The sequence below is a fragment of the Macaca mulatta genome, chromosome 15, assembly GCF_049350105.2.
Source record: "Macaca mulatta isolate MMU2019108-1 chromosome 15, T2T-MMU8v2.0, whole genome shotgun sequence".
NCBI lineage: Eukaryota > Metazoa > Chordata > Mammalia > Primates > Cercopithecidae > Macaca > Macaca mulatta.
The window spans coordinates 94,418,272-94,440,402 of record NC_133420.1 but is presented as its reverse complement, the minus strand read 5'-3'; the positions used below and the strand labels follow the sequence as shown (position 1 = coordinate 94,440,402).

Genomic DNA, 22,131 nt, shown 5'->3' with positions numbered 1-22,131 from the left:
TTGCAATGGGTCTTATGTAAGAAGAAATGCAGGAGTTGCTTTGGTGAGGTTTAAAGAAACCAGTAAGTACAAGACAGACCTGAATAGCAGCATCACTTGTGTATGGGGAAACAGGAGCTATGAATGCGTCACTTCATTTAGGTTGACAGAAAGAGGGCTAATACTTGAAAAAAGCCCTACACGATCTGTTGCCAGGCTACTTCTTTGGCCTCACTTCTTACCACTGCCCCCTCCTTCAGTGTCCTCCAGCCACAGTGATCTCTTTCCTGATCCTTGAACCTGCCAAACACATTCCCTTCTCAAGGTCTTTGCTTTCAGGAGTCCCTCTGCCTGAAATTGTTTTCCCAGATAGTCATGGGACTGGTTCATTCTCATCCTTTAGATCTCTGCTCAAATGTCATTTATTCTAGGAAATCATTCCTGGCCACCATGAAACAGCACAGCCCCGCTTCACTTTCTACTCCTTTTCTTTGTTATTATGTATATGGCAGCAGAAAATTACGCATTTTCTTAGTGGCAATTACACACACCCCGCACATTATGCATTTAAAGCGTTGTTTGTTATTTTGTCGCTTCCATCAGAATACAATCCAGTAGGGCAAGGAGTGTGTGGGGTAGTGTTCACTTAGTATCTTTGGGGACTTACAGCCTGGCACCTAGTAGACACTCGGTAAATATCTGAATAAATGAATAAGGTCCTTTGGCAGCCGGGAAGCCCGTCACAGCCATTGTCTCCACCCTCTCCTGGGCTACACCAGGCTACGCCGGTAAAGTTATTTCTCCTCTAGCAGAAACATTCGCTAGGCCTTGTCGCCAACCCGCAGACAGCTGGGCACTTCATCCCACCTTCACCCCTTTCCAGCCAGGTGCCTGATCGGAGTCAGGCGCTGGAGGTCGCATTGCCACGAAACAGCGCGTGTAAGCTTGTTGTCCCCGGCCCCCGGCGCCACTTCCCCTCCGCCTAGCAGCCTGGACTGGGGAAGTACAGGTCTGCTGTACCCGGGAAGTGGAAGGAAAAGCAGAAAGCGGACAAGTGTGCGGGAGGGGAGTCTCCGTGCGGAGGCAGCCCGGCCTCCTCCGGTGCGGGCTGTGTTCTGGAGGGGCGGGCGCCAGTCAGGCTGACTCACTCCCGGCCGCTTCCCTGGCGGGCGGCGGCCACACACACACACCCGCCCATCTAGCGAAGCCCGGGCCCAGCGCTGGCACCTAGCTCCAGCCAGGCACCAGTGTTTTGCGAGGCGGCGCCGCCGCCCTAACTTCGTTGCGCGCTCACGCCCAGGGGCAGTCCCAGGAATCTCCACGCGCGCCCGCCGGCTTCCCGAGAAGCCGCCGCCCTGCGTGGCCCGCGCCCGCAGGTCCCGCGGCCAGCACCGAGGGGCGCACGCGCACTGCGGAACACGCGTCCGGCTCTCCCCCAGCGTCTATCCGGCCCAGTCTCCTGCCAGTCGGGGAGACTGCAGGCCAACCTGGAGGCTGAGTTCGAAGCTAATAGGGCGACCAAGTCAGTGTCGCCCGCGGCGTTGAGAAGACGGTGTGGCCCAGGAGAGGGTGGAGACAACTGTGACGGGCTTCCCGGCTGCCCGAAGTGGGAGTGGTGTGGGGCTGCAAGAAGGAGAGAGGAAGAGGAGCAGAAGAGGGCACCAGCGGACGCCTCTAACGGCCTCCCTCGGCGCTGACAGGCTGGGCCGGCTCTCGGCTCGCTCGGGTGTTCTCGTCGTCACTTCGGCCTCTCGGCCACTCGGGCCCCTCGGCCCGGGCTTGCGGCGCGCGTCGGGGCTGAGGGCTGCCGCGGCTCAGGGAGAGGCCTGGTCCTCGCCGCGGAGGGATGTGAGTGGGAGCTGAGCCCACCCTGGAGGGCCCCCGAGGGCTCAGCCTGGAGGTCGCTCAGAGCCGTGCCCGCCTCGGGGCTTCGCAGACCTTGGCCCGCCGGGTAGGAGCCGCCCCTGCGGGCTCAAGGGCGCACTCTGGTCGCCCCATCTGTGTAACCGGTGGGTGTTATCTCTGCCTGGCTTCTGGGTGGGGGGCAGCAGTTGTCTCTCCACCCCCTTCTTACCTTCTGATCCCGCCTCCCCCCTGCTAGTGGCAGCAAACTTCTGAGCCAGAAAAATCTTCCTCTTTAAGACGACACCTAGAACGAGTCTTGCTAGTGATATTTGCTTCCATTTGTGTCTTATAATTCCCGCACCCCCCACCTCCTTATTCCTTTTTAAAATTTTCTAGACACTTAAACAGCCTAGAGAAAGCATCTGTTTCTCCTGGACTTATGTGGTAGTAGTAACTGCTGCTTTTTTGTTTTTTTTTTTAGGTTTCAGAAGAAGGCAACAGGAACAAGATGTGAGCTGTTTCTCTTCTGCAGAAAAAGAGGTTCTTCCTCCTCCTCCCGCGACGGTGGGTGTGCTGTCTTCTATCGCTGCAGTAAAGGCGAAGAAGGTGTCGCGAGCTGGGAGTGCGTGCGTAGGAAGGCTGGAAGCGTGTGAAGACAGGCAGGGCTCATTTTTGCTTACTCTGAAAATGTCAGTGCTAAACTTTTAATGTTGATATGCGAGAGTAATTTTGGGGTGTTTTGTTCGTCTTGGATCCTTTAAGAAACATTTTTTTTGTTGGCTTTACACATAACGTGACTTTGCAGAGAAATGTAAAACGTTGTCCATTACCCTTTCTTCTTAGACAGCCAGAGGTTCTTAATCCTTCAAAGAGGAATATTTCCAACCAATAAGAGATAGCTTTTGTGAGAACACGTTAGCTATTCTTGCTGGGGTTTCTGCTACCACACTGAATGCTTCGTGATGGTTTTATCTGCCTAAGCTTGTTGTGTCGGTTGAATTTACCCAGTTTGTTTTCCGGTAAATACTAATCTGTCAGGAGAAACTCCATTTCTCTGAATGAAAGGATAGTAGCGGCTTAGTATGGAGAAGGAAACTAGAAGTGGGAATAAGGGAGATGATTACTCTTGGTTTCATAATAAGTTTTTACAGTGAGTTGGGCTACTGCAAATAAATATTTTGTATCCCTTCTCCAGAATGCTTGGGACCAGAAGTGTTTTGGATTTTTTTTTTTTTTAATTTTGGAATGTTTGCATATACAAAATGAGCTATGTCAAGGATGGGACCCAACTGTAAATACGAAATTCATGTTTCATATACACCTTATTCACACAGCCACTAAGTCATTTGCAATATTTTTACATCTGTGCATGAAACAAAGTTTGTATTAAGTACTTATGCAGGGAATTTTCCCCTTGTGGCATCATGTTGGTGCTCAAAATGTTTCAGATTTTGGAGCTTTTCAGATTAGGGATGTTCAACCTGTATTTTGATATAACACCCAGAACATTTGAAGATGAATAATCAATTTTTGGCCTCCCTTCCCCCATCCGCCTCACCGCATACCACTTTAAGTGTGAGAATTATTTGCTTGTACATGCATTTGTCTGTTGGTGTGTAATGTATGTACAGATTGGATGTATCCGGCACTTGCCTTAATAGTACATATATTTACCTGAATAGGAAAACTGCAGTACTTGCTGGCTAGAAGAGCACACCATGCTTGTTTTTGTTCTGACTGAATATCCTGTATTTGCAATTTATAGCATGTTTTAGGGACTCATTAGGGTTTTTTGTGTGTGTGTGCCTTTGGTGATTTGAGACAGGTGTCTCAGATACGGGAAAAGAATATGACATTGTTTCTTTGCTTCACCTGGCTATTGCTGAAAGGTGGGATGCTTTTGAGGCAGAATAGAAAAGTGCATTGGCTTTGGAGTGAGATCTGGATTTGAATCCTGGTGTTCTTGCCACTTAAGAGTTGTATTATTTGCGGCCGGGCATGGTGGCTCACGCCTGTAATCCCAGCACTTTGGGAGGCTGAGGAAGGAGGATCACTTGAGGTCGGGAGCTCGAGACCAGCCTGGCCAACATGGTGAAAGCCCATCTCTACTAAAAATACAAAAATTAGCCAGGCGTGATGGTGCACACCTGTAATCCCAGCTGCTCGGGGGGCTGAGACAGGAGAATTGCTTGAACCTGAGAGTTGGTGGTTGCAGTGAGCCGAGATGGCACCACTGCACTCCAGCCTGGGCAACAGAGTGAGACTCTGTCTAAAAGAAAAAGAAAGAAAGAAAAAAAGAGTTGTATTACTCTTTTAGCTGCACTTTCTTATCAGATTGTTGTGAGAACTGGGTAAGACACATGCCAAGTGGTAAATTGCTTGGCTCTCATAAAAGTCTTGGCTACTATCGTGGCTGGGAGGCAAAGGAGATTCAGAGAAGGCCAGAATGACTGCATAAGGTGATCTGCCAGTAACTAGTGTTTCTTGTTTCTTCCTTTCTAGTATAAAGAGATAAAGGACTTTAAGGTCTTAAGCTGGTGAGGGGGTATTGTAGCCTTTGTATGGAAAGGTTTGACTTTTGTCTCTGCTTAAACCCCCATTGTGTTGCCCCTAGCAATTATTGTGCTGCCCCCTTGTGGTTAACTGTGCTAAGAACTTTCTTTTGCTCCTCCCCCATTACATTTCTCACCCTTCCCCACTCCCTTTTAGACCCCTCCTCTTAGCTACCAGTTTCCCAAACTGTGTGCCAAGGTGCCCAGAGCGCCTTAGGCTTGAACTTTTGTTTTGAGGTAGTTCATGGTTTCAACATTAGCTACCTACATCCGTTTCCACAGTGTCATGTCTTTGTAAAGATGTATTTTCAGAGGTTGCTCTGATAAAAAGCAACTAGTACATGAAAATGAATGTAGAACAGGAAATGACTGTGTGGTATTGTCCAATTTGATTCTAAGGTTTGATAAGTTCTACAGTGCTCAAGAGACACTAAGTTGTAAGGACATAACTACTAAGTAAGTTGTTCGAACCTATTTCTTTTGGCCTAGAGGTGTCATGAAAAATTTGCTAAGACTCAGGGCTCCCTGAATGGGTTTGGAAACCTCTGCCTTAGCTTTTAGTTTGCTTTTCTGATAAAATTATTGATATAAAGCTAGTATCAGCTGATCATGGCTTAATATATTTCATCTCCTGTGTAATATGTTTATAACTTCTGCCCGGTTCTTTGATTTTAAAACTAATCCTATTGGTAACTTGTTGTACTAGTCACTTCCTGATTTTTCCTGTACTGGTCTTCTGCTTCTATTTCTGTTCATCTCCTTAAACTCAGAATGCCCAAAGTGAAAGTTACCATTTTCTACCTCTTAATTTTCTTCTAATCATGTAGGCTTTAAATTAGGCATCATCTTTAAACTACTTTTTTCATTTACGTCTTATTCCCATTCAAAATGTCCATATTTCCTTTCTTTCTCGTATCTCTGCTTTCCCTCCTTTACTGTGTGAATCCCAGGACACATTTCCTGAGCCTCGAATATTGAAAGTCATTTGAACTTATGAGAATTCAGTGTCTCTTTCGTTTATCCTCAATAGAGATTCCACTCTAATACTCCTTATTATAGTATTCCCTTGCCCCAAAATCTTCAGTGGCTTACCATTTTCTACTTATTAAATTTTCCTGTCTTTTAAGATAGTCTATTATCAATCCCTGCCCTATTTATTTAGTCTTTTGTCTAAGGATCTCTAATCCTTCAGCTTATAAGCTGATTTCCACACTTTCTAGTAACAAGCTATATGTTTCTTCTATCCTTTAATTTTTGCTTATGTTCTCCATCCCTCTTTTTTTCCTCTATTTCTGTGGCTCTTTAGTCTTAGAACATCTTCACATGGTTTAATTATATGCCATGCTTTAGTTGTTTATGATAGTTATTTCCCTAGTGTTAGCCATATCTTTTCAAGTTGATTGTGTATTCTTTGAGGAACAGTACCTTAGATTAAAAAAAAAAAAACACACACACACACAATGGAGAGCACGTGGGCAGCATTCAAGAAATAATACATGTTGATTGTGTGATAAGGAACTGTAGTCACCAAACAAATATTTGTTAATATTTGCAATGTAAAAGGTACTTGGCTGTATCCAAAAGAGAAACAAAGAAATACAAAAGAGGTTCCTTTCCCTAAGGACTTACAGTATAATTGGGCAGATAAGCTAAATAATAAAAGTTACAGATATTTGAGACCACTTCGAGTTGAGCAGAGATTTTGTATAATAGGAAGGAACTGGTAGAGGGGGTAAGCAAAGGCAAAATATGTATATATGTATGATATGTTCAGAGAGCAGTACATAAACAACTTGACTGAAATGAAGGTTTGTGTGAAAGAGTAGTAAGAAATTGTGTTAAAAATGTAGTTGGAATTTGATTATGGATGTCTTTAAATGCTAGGATGAGAAGAATGTACTTTGACCTGTAGATACGGAGAAGCTTTAAAAGTTTTGAATTGAGAAAGAGTTTGCTGAAATAAATATTTTAGGAAAATCAAAGCAGCACCAGTGCTAGATCTCACATGAATTGGAAAGAGAAGTGGTAGAGAGAGGTAGGAAAATAATTGAGCCCTGAAGTAATGAGGACTTGGACTTAGTAGAAATAAGTCAGATTGCAGAGATGTCACAAGACATTATTATGGATTGAATAAAAAGGGAGAATGGACGGGAGAAGAGTGATTAAAGATTACCTTACCTTGAAGGTTTGCTCTTCAGTGACAGAGGAAATCAAAGAGTGTTGGAACTCCAAGACAGCTTAGAACATCTAAGTCAGTCTATATACTTTGTATATTAGGACTCAGACCAGAGAGACTTAAAATGTGTCCAAAGTTACTCAGTTAATGACAAAGAAACTGCCATTTGATTAATGGCAGTTAGTAACAAAAATAGTTATGGCAGTATTAGTAGCTGGTAGAGGGGATGTAGACAGTTGAGCCTATATTGTAGATATGTTGAGTTTGCGGTGGCCGTGGGATGGGCAAGTGAAAATTGATAGCCTACAGTGGGACATATGACTAGAATTTGTTAGCGAAATTAAGGCTGGTGCTGTGGTACTTAAGAGAAAAGAGTAGTGGACCTGAGATTGAGCCTTGGGGATTGTGCATAATTAGCAGGTGGGTGAAAGGAGAGAAATGGGTAAAGGAGACAAAGAAAAAACAGTTAGTATGAGAGAGGCAAATTAGTGGATAGGTTAGGAGGTGGAATGATCAACCTGTTGGTCATTGGCAAGAAATGAGAAGAATCAGATCCAATAAATGGTCTTAAAAATTTGTACTAGTGTTTTTGCTAATATGAAATCTATAAAAACAGAAGAAAATTGCTTATACTTTCCCTATGTGGAAATAACCACTGTTAATATTTTGTTCTCTTTGGTTTAACCAAAGACCTTTGGATTTGACAGTTGGATGATCAGTGAAGACTTTTCCAAAGCTCTCCATCACTAGGACTAAGGATGAGAATTTTAGGCATAATAAAACCTGGGAGGTATTTTTCAACAGATTGTCATTTGTTTGTATCCTCTTACATATCACACTATCTAGGTACTATTCTTTCTATGTGCATTGGTTCTGTGTTTTATCTGAATGATAGGAGGTTAGACAAGCCATCTCTGGGTGCTTCTGTGCTGGTAAAATTTGAATAAAGTGATAAAATATTTATTTCTAAAAGGAAGGATAAATTCTTGGTAGGTAACTTATAACTCTGAGGGTTGAATGATTGATGAAATTAGGGGTACTGGAAAGAACAAAGAGAAGCATTATCTATTTTGAAGCCTTTCTGTATAGCTACAAGGGGTTAACTAGGTTAGAATGGTCCATGGGCCGTTTACTTTGCTTGCATGTTTATTTTGATCTTCCCAAGAACATTCTTCTGCTCATCTTGTTGGTATGTTACTGGAAACAGAGTACTCATTAGTTCTTACTAAGTGATTTTAGTTTAATAAATTATGATTATGAAATATAATGCTATTAGGTAATATTTTTATAATATAAAGGGCCATGTGATGTGAGTAAGTGCACTGTTTTGGAAATCAGGGGATAAAGGACTGACCCTGCTGTCAACATGGTATACGATTTCAAGCAACTCACATAATCAGTGAGTCTTGTCTATTGAGGGAATGGACTAAATCTTTTTTAGAGAATTTAAAAAGATGGGATCACATGGTAAAATGTGTATAAAGTTTAAAAAAGAAATGGTTTACCAATGTTTATGACAAAAACCAGCAAACTCTTTCCTACCACCCCCCCACATCTCCTTTTCTAGTCTCTGATTCCTGTTCACCAGGCAACCACCTGTCCTCTGTACATTGCCCTTTTCCCCTCTACAATGAATGTTTTAGCATCCCTTCTAAAGCCTCTCCATTCAGTTGTGTAGAAGAGCTCATCCCCTTTGCCTTCAAAGGCTTTACCATTATATTTCTTTCCTCTTTTTCTTGCCTTCTCAGTTCTTCCCTCTACTGGATTATTTCCATCAGTGATTGCTATTGCTGTGTAACAGAAACTCCCCAAAACTTAGTGATTTTAAACAACTACTTTATTAGGCTCACAGATACCATGGATCAATAATTGAGACAGGGCACACCCAGGGATGACTTTGTTTTTGCTCCACAGTGGCTACTAGGACATGAGTTGGGAAGAATTGCCAGCCAGGGGTGACTTGAAGGCAAAGGACTGGAATCATCTGGAGGTGTCTTCACTCACATGATGGGTAGTTGATGCTCGTTCTTGACTGGGATGTTAGCTGGGCTGTTAACTGGAGCATGTACATGTGGCCTGGATTTCCTCACAATATGGTGGCTTCAGGGTGGTCACCTTTCATAGTGGTGAGTAGAGAATTGAAAGTGAGCGTGTCAGTGTGTCTCAGCATAAATCTTTATGATTTAGCCTTGGTAGTTGCACAGTATAACTTCTGCCATGTTCTACTGGTTGTAAGTGTCAGAAGTCTGTCCAGATTTGATGGGGGAGTGGCAAGTTCACACTGTAGAAGAAAAACATGTGAGATGGGAAATATTGTAATGGCCATCTCTGGACAATTATTAATACTATTGCCACAGCTTGCCATTTTGCCAAACTTCACATCCCTCCTGTATCTGAAATACATGCAAAATACACTAAGCTTCTCCTCAAAGGTCCCTAATTCACATCCCATCATGACAGTAACTCAGAGTCCAGCATCTCATCATATAAATCCGGTCCAGGTACAGAATAATTTTCTTGGGTATGGTTAATTGGATATGGTTCTTCTTGAACTGAGGACCCATGAAGAGACAGTTTATATGTCCCCCACATACTTTACAAGATTGAAAAGGCACGGGTTATTTGCAGTAGACATTCCTCCTCAAGAAGCGCACAAGGTAGGCACAATCTATAGCAATTCTGCAACCCCACTGGGCACATGTTACCAGTTCCTTGATTAGGTCTCAGTCCTGCTTCCTGGAAGTTGTTCTAAATGGGACATAGGCTTCTTCTTTTTTTGGGTTTATCTTCTGAATTATTTATCTCCCCTACCCCCACATCCCACCCATATAAAGTGCTTTGTATTTGTAAGAGTAACTTCCTGAGCTTGCTTCCTGCCTGTAGTGCTTCAGGGTCCAAAGGCCCTCTTTTAAAATATAGCACGTGTCCCTTTCATTCCAAGCTAATACAACTCCTTTAAAAACTTTGTGGACTTCCTGTGTATAAGTTTATAATCTGTACCGCCATACCCACAAGTCTCTTGAGAGGAACTCTTTCCTCCCCTAAGCTCTGTGTGAGGCTGCTGTGGAACAACACCCTTAAGATCCTTAGATAATATTTCGTCTGAAAGGATCTATGAGGTACTGATTTAGACCTTGAGAAAGGATCTTATAATCACACTCTAGATTGGATCTTTGCTCTGAGGCCCTTTTTATTTGACACTCTGCTGGCCGAAAAGATTGTTCTGAGTCCATTACCTCTCCTTGAAATTCTACTCAAAAAGTGAATAGCTCATTCTTTAGTTCATCTCTCTGTTCTCTCAATTATAAGGGCAGCTAGAAGAAGCCAAATTGCTTTAAGTTCTTGTGGAGAATGTCCTTAATTCATTAGGTCAGGTATGTATTTTATTTAACATGTTAATGTAGGTGATAGTTTTGTTAAACTTTGCCCTAGTATGTAACAAGGGTCTCCTCTTATTCAGCTTTCACTATCATTTCTGTCACTTTCCTTGAAGTTCTCACTGACAGTCTGCTTGAGGGCTCTTAGGCTCCCATGAAGTTTCCTCAAGACCCTTTAAATGTGTGAACACAAAGCGTCCTTATCTGTTCCTGGCTATACAGCAGGTCCTTGAATAACTGTTGTTTGTTCGTAATGTTGATAAGAAAAAAAAATTGATTCCTGGCTGGGGCCACTGTTTGTGTGGAGTTTGAACATTCTCCCCATGTCTGTGTGGGTTTTTCTGGGTGCCCCAATTCCCTCCCACATCCTAAAGATGTGTATGTTGGCGGATCGGTGTGTCTAAATGGTCTCAGTCTGAGTGATCATGTATGTATGAGTGTGTCTTGCAGTGGATGGTGTCCTGTCCAGGGTTGGTTCCCACCTTGTGCCTTGAGCTGCTAGAATAGGCTGTAGCCACTTGTGACTGAACTGAATTGGGTAAATAATTATCTTACTTGTTTTTGTTAGTCTTTCCTAAATGTGTGTATAGCTCACATTTATTTTAGTGTTTAATAATCAAAGTGTTTGGGGTCTTTATTTAGAAGTTTGATGATGTTTTTGTGGCCATAAATATGCCATAGGAACTTGCTTATCTCAATTAGCCTATGGAAAAATGGATTTTGTTACACATTGTTTGACTTAAAATCACAGTTTCCAAGAACCTGTTGAAGACAGTGAGGATTAACTGTACTAGAACTGTTTCCTAACTCAGTGGTTCTTATTAGAATTACCTAAAGGGCTTGTTGAAACACAAATTGCTGGGCCCCACCCCAGAGTTTGTTTCATTAGCTTTGGAGTGAGACTTGAAGATTTGCATCTGTGAGTTCCCAGGTGATCTGATAATGTTGATCTGGGGCCTAGATTGTGAGAATTACTGATTTAAACCAGGGATTGGCAAGATTTTTCTATTAAGGATCATAAAGAAAATATTTTAGACTTTGTGGGCAAGATTGTTTCTCTTGCACATACTCAACTCCACCTTTGTAGTGCAAAAGCAGTTATAGACAATACATAAATGAACAGACATGGCTCATGGCTGTGTTCTCATAAAGCTTTATTTACAAAACAGGCAACTGGCTAAATATGGTATGTGTGAACTGTGCTCTGCCAATTCCCAATTTAAATCATTACTTGACTCCACATCTCTTCAAGCTATCGCCCCATTTTTCACTCCTCTTTGGAACAAAACTCTTTGAGAGTTGTCTGTATTTGTCTCTTTATTCTTTCTTTAAAAAAATTATCTATTTTTTGAACACATTTAAATGTCTTAGAATTCAAAAAGTAGTAAATATCTTTGTACATTTGTCAGGGCGTGTGTGTGTGTGACCATAACTAAAGATTAAGTAGATGAGGAATTGCTGATTCAAAAGTGGTATATGTTACTAAGTTCAACAAATATTGCCAAATTGACATAGAAATACCAATTTATGCTTTTCTACACCTTTACTAACATTGTGGTTTCAGATGACTTGATCTTTGCCAACTTGAGACATGAAAAATAGAATCTCATTATAATTTTAATTTGCTTTTTATTCTCCTTTTTTGGGGGAACTCTTCACTCATATCTCGGCCCACTTTCTATTGGATTTGTGGTCCTTTCACTTTGCTTTGTGGGAGCTCTTATACTAAGGAAGATAGCTTTGCGTTTGTGAAATGAGTTGTTTTCCCTAGGTTGTCTTTTTATCTTTTTGATTCTGTAGATACTGTGATTTTGTTGTTGTTGTTGTGCATCTAGGTAGGTCCCTTCTCAACCCTGAAATTGTATTTTGAGACTCTCCCTTGTTTTCTTGATCCATCTGGAATTTATACTGATGCAAGATATAAGATGGAATGCAACTTTTTTCCCCTAGATGGTTGTCCAGTTTCAATACTATTTGTCAGATAATCCTTTTCTCTGCTACTATGAAATGCTGGTGTTTTGAATTGTGTATGTAGTTGGATCTATTTCTGGACTTTGTTTCATTCTAACAATGGCTCCTGTGAAACTATATTGTGAGTTATTGGATAGTGAACATTTCCATTAATTTATTTGTTTCCAAGTCCTGTATAATATTTATTAGCATATGGGAGGCATTCAAGTACTTGAAAATAAAATGAATAAATCAAGCGTTTAGGAATAGAAGCAGTTCTTTTTGCCAGTTTTTCAATTTAGTTATTACTTCTATTTAATTTCTCTGTTTATTTCTGATTTTAAACTTGAATTTAACCTTGGTTTTCCATTTTAATGTTACCTTTTTTAAAACTTTATTTTGAAGTATTAAGTTATTTTTTGTACTTACTGGGCATTTGCTGACTTATGAGTCTGCTCTTATTAATCTATTTTTGGCCTTAAATTGTTAAAAATTCACAATATAGTTTTATTTGTATCAAATTTGCATACTGAGGGAAGCTTGTCATTTCATAATGGCAATTCATAGGCTAGGTCAGGTCATTTGAGATTGGAACCATTAAGGATAAGTTCATTCAACATGGAATTATTAGATCTGTAGTTAATTGGCCAGTTTAGAGAAGACAGAATTACAGGTAAGTCTGGATTTTACAACTTATTATTTTAGAAGGTCAAATTTAGAATAATATTTTTAAGCTTTTTAAGTAGAAGCATGCATATCACCTGAGGTCAGGAGTTCACGACCAGCCTGACTAACATGGTGAAACCCTGTTTCTACTAAATACAAAAAAAAAATAAGTGTGGTGGCGCATGCCTGTAATATGAGCTACTTGGGAGGCTGAGACAGGAGAATTGCTTGTACCTGGGGGGCGGAGGTTGCGGTGAGCTGAGATCGTGTCATTGCACTCCAGCCTGGGCGACAAGAGCGAAGCTCTGTCTCAAAAAAATAAATAAATAAAATAGATAAATAAATAAATATATAGAAATACTATTCTGATTATTTTATTTATACTTATTTATATGCATAATTTATTTTTTTAAATACATGAGGTATTGTATATTTTTTGGTTTATTTTGAGGAGGGGCAGAGGTGATGGGAAATACAGTTTTCATTGCATCAGATCTTCAGTTGTAATGATATTGCTGGAATCCTACATTTAGGACCTTGTCTTGTTAAAAAAACATTATCCTTGCTTTCGCCCCTGCCCCTCCCTGCCACAGACTTTTAAAGGTAAGTATTCTGCAATAATTGGATTATATTTACAATTATGAAATTTTAAAATTATTAGAAGTAGAATGACATACACCTTCATTGTAGTAAGTTTGATTCACAGTGCCTCTGGTTATGGTGGTCTGTAAAAGTAACACTGTATTAGGAACAGTCTTCATGATGGGAGTTCTGTCCTTTTACTCTTCTGTTAGTTTGTTGATTATTTTTTTCTGAGACGGTTTCACTCTGTCCTCAGACTGGAGGACAGTGGCCCAATCATGGCTCACTGCAGCCTTGCCTTCCCTGGGGTCCAGCGATCCTCCTACCTCAGCCTTCCGAGTAGCTGGCACTGCAGGCGAGTGCCACTATGCCTGGCTAATTTTTGTATTTTTTTTTGTAGAGATGGGGTTTCACCGTGTTGCTCAGTCTGGTCTTGAACTCCTGAGCTCTAGTGATCTTTCCGCATCATCCTCCCAAAGTGCTGGGATTATGGTTCTGGAGCCACTGCACATGGCCTGTTAGTCTGTTCTTGCATTGCTGTAAAGAAATACCTGAGGCTGAGTAATTTATAAAGAAAAGAAGTTTAATTGGCTCATGGTTCTGCAGGCCTACAAGCATGGGGCTGACATTTACTCAGCTTCTGGGGAGTCCTCCGGGAGCTTTTACTCTTGGCGAAAGCTAAGAGGGAGCAGGAATATCACATTTCAAGAGCTGGAGCAAAAGAGAATGTGGGGGAAGATGCCACACACATTTAAATAGCCAGATCTTGCAAGAACTCAGTATCTTCAGGACAGCACCAAGGGGGATGTTGCTAAACCATTCATGAGAAATCCACCCCCATGATCCAGTCACCTCCCACCAGGCCTCACCTCCAACACTGGGGATTACAGTGCAACACATGAAATTTAAAGGGGACAGCATCCAAACTGTATCAACCTTGCTGTATCCCTCAGCCTCATTTTATAGGCAAGAATTGAATATATTGGTTTTATAAAGGTTTGATATGGAAGGATTCATCAGGAGTGGATTTTAGGACTTGGGGAATGACTCAGAGAAGAAAATAGTGCATGATAGTATAAGTCTATCTGATTGATGAGTAACTGGAAAACCTTCCAAACATAATGCCTCAGTGTCTGCAGAATTGTTTCATTTCCATATTTATGTATTCCTTATTCTTTCCTGGTTTATCCATAGATGCCTAATTTTATTTTTTATCTGAATGCATTATGATAATCTTTAATTATTTCAGAATATCTGAAATATTCAGTGTTCTTCTAGCATGGCAGTATTTTAAAAATCATTATGAACTTAAATTCATACTGATTTAAACAACTTCTAGATTTTTTTGAATATCAATAGCAGAGGGTAGTGTTAAATATTTCACCAGCAGAATTAATTAAATTTCCTGTGCAATTTTATTTTTTATAGACAAACTCATCACTGCTTAAAATCTTTAAAAAATGTCTTGGTAATACAGGCTTGGAATATGATGATTTTGAAATGAGATCTTAAGGGAAAAAAAACTCCAACTTTTTTTTTTGAGACGGAGTCTTGCTCTGTCACCCAGGCTGGACTGCAGTGGCATGATCTCAGCTCACTGCAACTTCCGCCTCCTGATTCAAGCGATTCTCCTCCTTCAGCCTCCCGAGTAACTGGGATTACAGGCGTGCACCACCACACCCAACTAATTTTTGTATTTTTAGTAGAGACGGGGTTTCACCATGTTGGTCAGGCTGGTCTCAAACTCCTGACCTCGCGATCTGCCCACCTTGGCCTCCCAAAGTGCTGGGATTACAGGCATGAGCCACCATGCCCGGCCAAAAACTCCCAACTTTTAAAGCCTATTTAAAGCACCTCTCCCATCTTTGTTCACACTTTTTCTTTATGTGTGTTATGAATTATAAATCTGGCTTTTCCTATGTAGTCATCATTAAGCATGATTCTAAGAAGTAGTTCAAAATCTACTCCTAAGACCAAAACCCACAAAAAACAAAACAAAAAACCCCAAAAACCAAAACCAGAAAAGGGATACATTTTGCAGAATAATTTATATTTTCTTCTATTCTTGGCATCAGTTTTCTCAGGAGGTTTTTTTTTTTTTTTGAGATGGAGTCTCCCTCTGTCATATAGGCTGTAGTGCAGTGGCGTGATCTGCAAGCTCTGCCTCCCGGGTTCATGCCATTCTCCTGCCTCAGCCTCCCGAGTAGCTGGGACTACAAGGCGCCCGCCATCACGCCTGGCTAATTTTTTTGTATTTTTAGTAGAGACGGGGTTTCACTGTGTTAGCCAGGATGGTTTCGATCTCCTGACCTCGTGATCCACCCGCCTCGGCCTCCCAAAGTGCTGGGATTACAGGCATGAGCCAACCCCCGCTCCTCAGGAGGTCTTTTAAGCTTTTGCCTGTCATGTATGTACTTCTGACACTGGCCCAAGGTAAAATGATTACATTTGACTTCGGTAGCCCTTAAATGTATGGCTGTTCTTAATCTTTTCTCTTCTAAAGTCTAAAAGTTGAATTAGTATTCATCTTAGATTTCTTGTTTCTTAAGTGAAAGAATCATGACATTGTGTTAAAATATCTTATTTGCATGCATTTTATATGCCGTTTTAATAGGCAATAGTACTATACAAGCTTTGGCCAAATGTCTCTTCATATAAAAAATTCAAGTGAATAAAAAGTTATTTAAAAATGACGTTAATCAAAGGGGCAAAAAAGATTACAAATGCTTCTTGTGATTGACAGAACTTGCTTAATGTATTAGGGTTCTCTAGAAGGACAGAACTAATAGGATATATATATGAGTTTATTAAGTATAAGCTTAAATGATCACAAGGTCCCACAATAGGCTGTTGGCAAGCTTGAGGAGCAAGGAGAGCCAGGCTGCATCTCAAAACCGAAGAACTTGGAGTCTGATGTTCAAGGGCAGGAAGCGTCCAGCACGGGAGAAAGATGTAGGCTGGGAGGCTAGGCCAGTCTCTCCTTTTCATGTTTTTTCTGCCTGCTTTATATTTGCTGGCAGCTGATTAGATTGTGCCCACTCAATGGTCTGCCTTTCCCAGCCCGCTAAATCAAATGTTAATCTCCTTTGGCAACACCCTCACAGATACTCCCAGGATCAGTACTTTGTATTCTTCAATCCAATCAAGTTGACACTCAGTATTAACCATCATGCTTAACAAGTTTTTCTTTTTTTGAGACAGGGTCCCACTCTGTCACCCAGGCTGGCATGCAGTGGCATAATCTTCGCTCACTGCAATCTCTGCCTCCTGGGCTCAACCCTCAGCCTCCTGAGTAGTTGGGACCACAGGCGCAAGCCACCACACCTGGCTAATTTTTGTAGTTTTAGTAGAGATGGGGTTTCGCCATGTTGTCCAGGTTGGTCTTGAACTCCTGAGTTCAAGTGATCTGCCCACCTTGGCCTCCCAAAGTGTTGGGATTTCAGGTGTGAACCACTGCGCCTGGCCACTTAACAAGTTTTAGTATCATTCGGAATGTCTGCATAGTGACAAATTGAGATAAGGTTTTATAACACTAGCATCATCCTGTTCATTCTAAATTGAGCCATTTTAACTCAACAGTGTATTGTGGAGATCTTTCCAATTCATTGATAAAAATTCATTCATTCCTTTTTTTCATTCGTCAAGCACTCAGTCATCGATCACTCACTGACTCATAACATGATTACTCATCAGCTCATTTATTTTGTTAGTCACTCAGTCATTTGAAGAGTTATTTATTCTGTGACTCTCTCAGAGGGTCACAACTCATTTGGTTGGTTGCTCTCTTAACTGGTCACTTGCTCACTCAGCATTTTGGTTGGTTGGTCTATCAGTCAGTCACACTCTCTCCCAGTGAATCACTCACCCACTTACTCAACAGATCAGTCTTTAATCAATCTTTCATTAAATAAATTATTAATTATCAATTATTCAACAAATATTCAGTGTCCATATTGTGCTATGCAGAGAATATAGTACTAAGGGTATAATGTAAGCCAACATACATCATTTTTTAAAAACATTTATTTTATTGTTTTTTAAGAAAGAGTTTCGCTCTTCCACCCAGGCTGGAGTGAAGTGGTGCGATCTTGGTTCACTGCAACCTTTGCCCCCTCCCCCGGTTCAAGCGATTCTCCTGCCTCAGCCTCCCAAGTAGCTGGGATTATAGGCACCCGCCACCACACCCGGCTAATTTTTGTATTTTTGAAAGGACAATTATTAGATATTCTTGTTTTTCTCATATCTTTGCCAACACTGGGTATTGGCATTCTTCTTGTTTACCAGTCAGCTAAGGAGGAAACAATATCTCATTTTTATGTACTCTTCTCTGATTCGTCATTATGTTGACCATGTTTTCATTTCTTTTTTGAAATACCTATTTATGTTCATTGTCATATTAATTTGTAAGAGTTACTTGTATAAATATATTAAACCTTTGTAGTATATATTTTTCTGTTTTTTTTTTGTTTTGATTATAGTGTTTATAATATGCAGTCAAATTTATGCATCTTTTATTTCCTCTGTCATTTTTCACTTAGATATTGGGTTTAGAAAGGAGGTACACAATCTGACAGAGTTTCTGGTATAGAAATAACCGACATAGTTAGATATAAAACATACCAAAGAAATAGTCAGAAATGTCCAATTTCGAATGTGTAAGGGGACCAGTAAGAAAAGCATAAAGAACAGCTAACAGCAGTAATTTTTAAAAGGGTATTTACAAACACTTGAAAATGTTTATGTAGTTTAAAGGACTGATTCAAATATAAAGAGAAGCATAACATAAAAATGAAATAAAGACATATATAGTGTCATCGTGGAGATGGTTTTCTAGTAACAGTTATACCAACTTTGAAATTATTTTTAGGCTCTGTTATGCCAACTTTTAGGAGTTTTCTTTTTAAAATTTTTGAGCTTATGTTTCATCATGGCCAATTTTTATAAATTTTCCATATATGTTCAAAACATTTTTTTAGTGGAAGGTTTTAATATGTCTGTAATTTCTCCAGTGGCTTTAAAAAAATTAGTTAGTGGAGCTCTTTGTGTATTGGAGAGACCATCTTGTTTGATATATTTATATAGGTATTAAGTAAGAACTGGATAAAGGAGGTGGTTGGGATATGTATAAATATCAGGTAAGAACTTGATAAGGTATTGGTTGGTTTGCATATGAAAAGATGCCCTCACTGTCAGGTTCTTTCCTGTTTCTAGGAATTGGTCAGCAAATTCCCAAGATGTCAAAGCATCAAAAATACAGAATAAAAAGACATGCTTAGTACAGTATGTAGAAATACAATTGGTTTTGTTTATTTTGTGATGTATCTTGTGATACTGGTAAATTCACTTATAAGTTCTAGTAATTTTTTGGTAGAATCATCAGCATTTTCAATACATACAATCATGTCTGCAAATAAAAAGTTTTATTTCTTTCTTTTCAATCTCTATGTCTTTTATTTAATTTTCTTACCCAATTGCATTGGGTGGAATCTCCAGTGCTGAATAGAAATGGTGGTGGTGAGTGTCCTTTCCTTGTTCTTGATTTTATGGAGAAAGCATTCAATGTGTAATCATTAAGTAATGGAAGGTTGTCTGTAGATGATCTTTATTTTATTGAGGAAATTCCCTTCTTTTTCTAATTCATTTCCAGAAATTTTATCATGAATTGGTGTTGACTTTTGTCAAATGCTTTTCATGCAACAATTGAGACGATCTTATGGTTTTGCTCCATTATTCTGTTAATAAGGTAAATTACATTGATTCATTTTTAAATGTCAAAGCAACCAGTACTACTGGAATAAACCCCACTTGGTGATGGAGTTCTGACCTTTTTATATGCTGCTGGTTCTATGTTCTATTATTTTGTTATGTTCATGAGAAACATTTGCCTGTAATTTGTGTGTGTGTGTGTGTGTGTGTGTGTGATATGCTTTTGCCAGGTTTTGGTATTAGGATAATTGTGGCCACACAAAATGATTTGGAAATTATTTCTGCCCCTGTTTTCTGTAAGAGTTTATACAGAATCAGTACTGTTTTTTCCTTAAATAGTTGACAGACTTTCCCAGGGATGTCACTTTGGCCAAGAATTTTCTTTGTGAGTATGTTTTTAATGAAGAATTCCATTTATTGAAGAGATATGATACTATTCAAGGTTTCTGTTTCTTCCTATGTCAGTTTTGGTAATTTCTGTCTTTCAAGGAATTTGTTCATCAAATCTAACTTGTTAAAGTCATTGGCATGAAGTTGCTTCTATCCTTTTATATCCACTTACTGTTTATAAAATCTGTACTGATGTCCTGCTTTTATTTCTGTTATTGGTAATATGTGTTCTTTTCTGTTTGTAAATTCATCATCTTAGAGGTTTATCAATTTTCTTAATCTTTTCTAAAAACAAAGTTGTGGTTTTTTTGATTTTTCTTTATTGTTTTATGTATTAGTAATTTTTGTTCTTTATTATTTCTTCATTCTCTGGTTTTGTTTTCTAGCTACCTAGAAAGCTTACATAATTAATTTCATATCTTTCTTCTTTTCCAACATAAGCATTTATAGCTGTACATTCTCTCTAACCACTATTTTAGCTGTATTCCCCCAAATTTTATTGTTTCTTCATTATCATTCAGGTGAAAATAATTTCTGATTTCCCTTTTAATTTCTTCTTTGAATCTGGGATTATTTAGAACTATGTTAATTTTGCAATACTGGGAGATTTTCTAGATTTTTAAAAATATTTATTTCTAATTCAGTTTTGCTATGGCCAAGAATATAATTCATATGAATTCAATCTTCTCAAATTTATTGAGACTTGGTTTATGGACTAACCTATGGTATAACTTAGTGAATGTTCTGTGAACACTTGAAAAGGGTGTATATTCTGCAGTTGTTGGGCACTGTGTTCTGCGAATGTCATTTATGTTTGGTTGGTTGATGTTTAGGTCTTCATTATTTTTACTGATTTAAAAAAATTTTTTTGTTAATTGCTGAGAAATGAGTATTAAAATTTTTAGTGTAGGCCGGGCGCGGTGGCTCAAGCCTGTAATCCCAGCACTTTGGGAGGCCGAGATGGGCGGATCACGAGGTCAGGAGATCGAGACCATCCTGGCTAACACCGTGAAACCCCGTCTCTACTAAAAAATACAAAAAACTAGCCGGGCGAGGTGGCGGGCGCCTGTAGTCCCAGCTACTCGGGAGGCTGAGGCAGGAGAATGGCGTAAACCTGGGAGGCGGAGCTTGCAGTGAGCTGAGATCCGGCCACTGCACTCCAGCCCGGGCGACAGAGCGAGACTCCGTCTCAAAAAAAAAAAAAAAAAAAAATTTTTAGTGTAATAGTTGTTTTATTTCCCTCTTTACATTTTTGATTCATGTAATTGGAAACTATTATTGTGTGCATATATATTTAAGAAGTCTAATTTATAAATAAATCTTTGATGGTTAGTGTTTTTATATCCTGCTTAAGAGTGGTCACATTGGTCTGTTTTCCATCTTAAATTAATATTTGTGTATGGTATGAAGTAGAGGTTAAGGTTATTTTTTTGCCCCATATGAATAGCCAATTGACTAAGCAACATGTTTTGAAGTGACCAATATTTCTTCACTGAAATGCAATGGCACATCTATTCCAAATTAGCTAACTGTATGTGAGTATATTTTTTTGAACTCTATTCTGTTCCATTTGTCTATTTGTTCATTTTTGTGCTAATACCAATCTACTTGTTCTATCTTTAATATAAATCTTGATGTCTGATAATATAAATCCTTAGTTTACTCTTCAAGATTGTTTTGGCTATTATAAATCCTTTGTTTTTCAGACTTAGGATCAACTTGTAAATTTCCACAAAAACTGCTAGGATTTTAATTGGAAGTAGGTTGAATCTATAGATTAATTTGGAAAAGAATTGACATCTGAACCGTACTGAGTTTTTCTGTATTCTTATATCAGCATGGTCTATCCCTCTCTTATTTAGCTAGCATTTATTTTTTGAAGAAATGTTTTATAGTTTTTATTGCAGAGTTTTTACAGATATTTCAATAGATGTATTCCTAGGTATTTGATGTTTTGTTATTATTATAAATGATACTCTTTTTAAATGTTCATTTAAAAAATTGCTTGCTTCTGATATACTGAAATACAGTTGAATTTTATATATTTGTCTTGTATCTTGTGACTTTGCTAAATTCACTTACTGATTGGTAGATTCTTGTAAATTTCCTACATAGACAGACATGTCATCTATGAATACTGACAATTTTACTTATCCTTTCTAATCATTATACCTTTGATTTAGTTTTCTTGCCTTATTGCACTAGCCACAATTTCCACTATGGTGTTGAATAGAAATCATGATTTTGGACATGCTTGTTAAGTTTTTGAACTCTAGAAGAACAAGATCAATATTTTACCATTAAGTATATTAAGTTTTTTTACTCTTACCCTTTATCAGAGTGAGGAAGTTTGCTTGAATTCCTAGTTTGTTGAGATTTTAAAAACATGAACATTGGTTAAATTTTATTAGAGGTAGTTTTTGCATCTATTGAAATGATCATATGTTGTGTTTTCTCATAGTTCTAATGTAAAATATATTGACTATTAAAAATTTTTTTCTTGTGGTTGGGTGCGGTGGCTCACGCCTGTAATCCCAGCACTTTGGGAGGCCAAGGTGGGCGGATCACGAGGTCCGGAGATCGAGACCATCCTGGCTAACACAGTGAAACCCCCTCTACTAAAAATACAAAAAATTAGCCGGACGTGGTGGCGGGTGCCTGTAGTCCCAGCTACTCAGGAGGCTGAGGCAGGAGAATGGCGTGAACCCAGGAGGCGGAGCTTGCAGTGAACCGAGATCACGCCACTGCACTCCAACCTGGGCGACAGAGCGAGACTGTCTTAAAAAAAAAAAAAAATTTTTTTTTCTAAATTACATAGAAATTGTATATGTGGTGTACAACATGACATTTCATTATATGTGTACATTGCAGAATGGCAAAATCAGTCTAACATATGTATCACCTCACA

The 22,131-nt window shown here is 39.4% G+C and overlaps 1 protein-coding gene across 8 annotated transcripts in view; it reads left to right on the top strand.

The window, feature by feature from the left end:
- Window positions 1-1,598: 1,598 nt before the first annotated feature.
- Window positions 1,599-22,131, top strand: part of JAK2 (Janus kinase 2) — a 155,738-nt gene continuing 135,205 nt past the window's right edge. For 3 of the 8 annotated variants that reach the window (XR_013404578.1, XM_077964998.1, XM_077964996.1), the window contains exons 1-2: window positions 1,737-1,988; window positions 2,306-2,483. The gene's annotated coding sequence lies outside the window, so the exon portion shown is untranslated. 8 annotated transcript variants of the gene reach the window in all.